At 33.4% G+C, this 5403-nt stretch overlaps 1 pseudogene across 1 annotated transcript; it reads right to left on the bottom strand.

Moving 5' to 3' along the window:
* Positions 1-687: 687 nt before the first annotated feature.
* LOC111305675 (receptor-like protein kinase FERONIA pseudogene) lies at positions 688-3696 on the bottom strand (annotated as a pseudogene). Its single transcript, XR_016331536.1, has one exon. The product of XR_016331536.1 is annotated as a receptor-like protein kinase FERONIA pseudogene (transcript).
* Positions 3697-5403: the final 1707 nt, after the last annotated feature.

Below are 5403 nucleotides of genomic sequence, written 5' to 3'. Positions count from 1 at the left end.
ATTATAATTAATAAATTAAAATTTAAAATTATGTAAAGTTTATTAAAATATTTTTAAAATTAACACTTACAAATGATAAAATTTTTTATATAATTTTTAGTTATGATTAACTAATTATAAAATTAAAATAAAGAAATTAAAGGTGAAATGCATCGGAATGAATAGAATATCAGAAAATTTTCATTAGCGATTACAACTTTTATTTCATAAAAAAAAGCCAAGAACCGAAAGGAGGGAAACGAAGAGAATATAAGAAAGATTTTATCGGGTACTCCCAACTTTTTTCATATACCAGTGGGAATTTTATTGGTTCTCCTTTTCTCGTTTTTGACTAGCTAGCTAGAAAGTAGAAAAAGCAATAAGTAATAATAAAGAAAGAACGCAAAAAGAAGACATGGAACGTGAAACATTATAAAATAAATTAAAAAATAAATCAAAGAAATCTGAAGAGCTAAACTAAGAAGAACATGGCCATGGCATCATATTTAATAATTGCCTAATTTCAGTTAGTTCAATTAAGTTATATAATTGTTTTAAATTATAAATTTAAAGTTTAAATTATAGCCTCTATAATTATTTTCCCAGTCTTCAAACTGAACCTTTCTTTTGTAATACAAAAATGATAATTGCTTGTTTCTTTTTTGTGCATTTATTTCTTTGTCGATCTAATTTATTCAGGAAAGTTAATGAGTACCGAAAATTATAGTATTTCCAAACCAACCAAACACTGACACGAACAGAAATGATCAAGACGTACAAAACCAATCAAGCAGGAAACACGGCATGAAACTACTTAAACACACCTAATTTACATCCACATTATTGATTAGCAAAAAACGTAAAGAAAGGGATTAAGCCATTTGGCTGCAGTCTCCATTCCTTTGTCTAATTTCCCATGCTTTTTGTGTTGTTGGTGCTCGAGAACATATCCGATGATGTACTAGAATCAATAGTAGGATAAGTCATTCCAGTAGTATTAGAATCTAATATATCAGTTCCACTGTATATATTAGAATCTAACTCCGAATCCACTTCTGATTCATCATTGAAATCCATGTCCCGAGCAACCGGGAACACAATATCCGGGTAGCTAAGATCGCCTCCGGGATTGATCTTCTCTTTCTCAAGATCAGCAGCCTCTTGCAGCTCTATTGCAAATCCCAACTTTTCCATCACATCATTCATTGATGGCCTATTGACTCCCACTTCTGCTATGCAATTTTCTGCAATTTCAACAAACACTTTAAAACACTCTGGAGCTATCTTTCCGATCAGACATGGATCAATAACCTTATAAAGAGTCCCATCCGCAATACATGTTCTAGCCCAATAAGCCAGGTTAACTTGACCCTCTGGCAGTTTCCTATCCAAAGCCTTTCTTCCACATAATACTTCAAACAACACTACACCAAAAGAATATACGTCTGATTTTTCTGTTAATCCATGACCTCGAGCATACTCTGGATCCAAGTATCCCCGTGTGCCCTTTACTTTGGTATCGAGCATGTCAACTTTTGGGTCCTCTTTTGATAACCCGAAATCCGAAACTTTGGCAGTAAATTTATCGTCTAGAAGAATGTTGTCTGTCTTCACATCACGGTGAATAACGGTAGGCTTCACTTCTGTATGAAGGTAGTTCAATCCAATAGCTGCTCCCTTGCATATCTCCAGCCTTTGCTTCCAGGTCAGAGGATCATAGCTAGTGCCATAGAGATGATCGGAAAGAGTCCCATTACTCATAAAATCATACACGAGTATCATCTCACGATTCTCATAGCAATATCCAATTAAGGACACCAGATGAATGTGGCGAAGCTGAGATAGCATCTCAATCTCTGTCAAGAACTCTCTAACGCCTTGTCCAGACTCTGGATTCAGGCGCTTGATTGCAACTACTGTTTCCCCTTCATTCAAGAAACCTTTGTATACTTTGCCAAAGCCACCTTTCCCAATTACTAAATCATCATTGAAGTTGTTGGTAGCAGCTTTGATCTCATCCAGTGAAAAATGGCAGCATCTTTCTTCCGGTAACATTGAGGACTTTGTGGATTTCCCTTTGTTAGGATTTATCCACCAGCAAAACCAATTCGTTCCCGAGAAGGAACTGTAGTACTGCCTCTTTCTATATCCCCAAACAAACATGCAAGTCAATAAAGAAAGAAGGATAAGCACACCTACTGCACACCCACCACCAACTATTAACAATCTGTTCTTCATCTTGGACTTTTCTCCCGCGGGATTAGACGATTCAGGTGGCGGCGGAACCACCAATGGTTCAGGAGGATTGGAACCGCCCAAATTACCATCAGAATAGTTCAATTTGAACACTTCAATTGCATTCAAGATAACATCATAATACTTAGCATCTAAAGGGTGCAGATCTATGGTGATATAATCCTGCTTATTCTCTTTTCCTTTCTCTAAAATCGACAGAACATAATCCTTATAAATTGGAACATTGCTATGTTCACTCAACATAATTACGTCAAAAAGAGGTTCAGCCGTCTGACTGTTTATAAAGATCTGAAACTGTCTGACGCCAGGTGAATCTATCACATCATGAGGTTCACAGAAATGAAGCCTTACCAAATAGATGAAGCCTGAATCCACAGGCAATCTCCATGTTAAGTTGTGCTTCTCGTTGTAAGTACGATTTGGACCCATTGTCCGAGCTGTCTGATAAACCTCCTCCGGTGCAGTGTATCTTGGAATTTTTGTGTAACTCATTGGTACTGTGTTGTTGACAATGAAATAACTATCACTCAAAATGTAATCAAAGTCATCAGACCAGGTCCTGGACATGCCAGTATCACCGTTTGGTGAGATGGATTGGCCACCAACGTTCAATCTATAAATCATTTGAAGTGCGGTGTAATTGTCTACAAAGAAATTAGAATGTTGGCCAATGAAAGGGACGCCGTCTGATGATTCTGGTGGGGTGTAGTAAAGATTGGGAGGCATTGACACAACCTCGATTCCGTTTATGAAAGCGTAAGTGTCATTTGAAGCACTAGGTGATGGAGTGAAAATCAGGTCCAACACCTGATTCTCTTCTATGTTCAAGCAGAATTCTCTAAAAAAAGATTTATGCCCCGATGATCCAGCAACAAGGAAAGCACTGAAATTTTTCAGTAGAGTGAAAGAACCTGCTTTGACGGAGAAAAAGGCCTTGGATCGGTCAAATTTTTTATATGAAGCCGAATGAAAGTAGAGGCGAACGAATTTCTGGCCAGGAGTAACATTGAAAGTGTACTTGAACTCGGAACTAGAGACACGGGGAGTCATGTAAGGGGCGGCTACAGAGTCACCTTGACTATCAGCTTCACTGGCTTCTGATTTGTTCTGAGATGATTCAACAGGACCAAATTGTGAGCTCTTGTCTCCTGCCCAAAACCGGCCATCCGAACCAATTGTATCGGAAGGAGATCCACAATTCAGGGTGATATTATCTCTTGGGACGTAAGGAGTTTGCTCTGATGCAACAAAAATGGCATATTGAAGGAAGGTTATGAGAAATATTATTGAGAAGTTCTCCATGGAAGCAAATGAGAACAAAGATGAAGACTTATTTCTCTATTTAAACATATGTTAATGGAATTGCAACAAAATTGTATATTTGTATCTGTATGTTTGTTTATGCATACAGTTTTTCCCTAAAAATTTTTATGAGCCTTAATTTTATATTTCCTCAATTGAACGCTGGATTCTTGGAAGGATAAACACAGAAAATGGCAGAGCGTGCGGCACGTGTGAATTCTTGAAATGGGATAATATTAGGTGAAAAAATTGACCCAATATGAACGACTCCGTGAGATTAGTCGGAAATCAAAGTTACTAACTCAAGTAAAATTGACTATAAAGTAATGACCACAAAATGATTTTGTACTCAAAATAGCTTGCTTAAATCTAGAATGAATTCTAGTTTAGCATAACTCTTTATAGTAATTTTTGCATTTAAAATCTGTTTTATACAATTTCAATATTATTTTTTTAAGGAAATTATTATTTAAAAAAATTTATAGATATCAAAATTTAAATTTCAAATTAATTAAATACAATCTTTTAAAGATGATTATATAAATCATTTGAATTAAAATTTAAGTTTTATGTAAAAAAAAAAAATTTTTTAAATTTAAATGCTTGCTTTTCAAACCTAAACTAAAAAATTGTAAAAAAAAAAAAGGTTTTTTCAATGAAAAATTGACTTAAAAATTAATATATTATTTCTATATTTTTAATATTTCATTCGTCTATGCCTTTTATTTTAGATATTTAATAACCATGGCACTTTTATAATAATACTAAAATTTTAAAATTTTTAATCATATTTTTTTATTTTAAAATTATATAGAACTTAATGATCTAATCAATCACTGAACTTAAATATGGATTAATCCAAAATCTAAATTGGTCCAAAACCTATTGACCCAAATTAGTAACAAATCGAAACATTAATTTTACACTCAAAAGTTAAAACAATCCAGTTTAACCCAAGCCAACTTCGTTCTATTGCCTTGTGTTAGCTCGATGTTGAACATGATTAATTAGTTAAACAAGAGCTAGTTTTTGTTCAAATTTAAACTTGTTTAATAAAAAGTAGCTTTAACAAAGAGCTTGATTGCTTGAGTTATTTGCGGACCCAATTTATATCAAATCTTTAGTGGAAGACGTCTTCTATCTCACTTTTAGACTTAGACATGCTAGTTTACTTGTTATCATGAGGTAAAGATAATTCTTGAAAAGACTATTATTTTAAATGTAAATGTAATCCAATATCGTTATGTGAATATTAGAACACCATAATTAGGCAAATTAACTAACATACTTGTTCGGATAACAACAATTGATAAATAGAAGCAATTACAGTTTTTTGAAAAGTTTAGTTTTTTTTTGTTATTCTCTTACTAGAGGCTTTCAATGGATAGATACTGTTAATTAGAAGTGAATAAGGGATTTTAGCCAATTCTATTAAAACACTAGAAGCCTTCCCATTAAAAGCTTATTTGGCTAAAGGTCTATATAACCACAAACCACATTGACTTAATAAGATATACAAATCCCCCATTTAAGTGATCACTTTAAATTATTTGGATTCTCATGCTTATCTCGTATTGTACTAAACTTATTAGCCAATTTTATTAAATATTAAAATCACCAATTAATAGTAATCCACTTTATGAAAAATTTTAACATTCTCCCACTTAGACAATATTAATTGGGTTTTTTTATTTTAAGAAGACATAATTTAGAAACTAAGACTCGAGGCTAATTAGCTTTACTATTATGTAGTCATAGTTTTAAAAATAATTTAAACCTCGAAATAGCATTTTAATGATCCTATCTAATAAAACCATCTAATATCGAATTATGGCAACCATTATGCCTGTTATTGACATAAGACCA

Source organism: Durio zibethinus, chromosome 21, assembly GCF_047325235.1.
Source record: "Durio zibethinus cultivar Kanyao isolate XHJ-2024 chromosome 21, ASM4732523v1, whole genome shotgun sequence".
NCBI lineage: Eukaryota > Viridiplantae > Streptophyta > Magnoliopsida > Malvales > Malvaceae > Durio > Durio zibethinus.
This window is presented reverse-complemented; position numbering and strand designations above follow the sequence as displayed.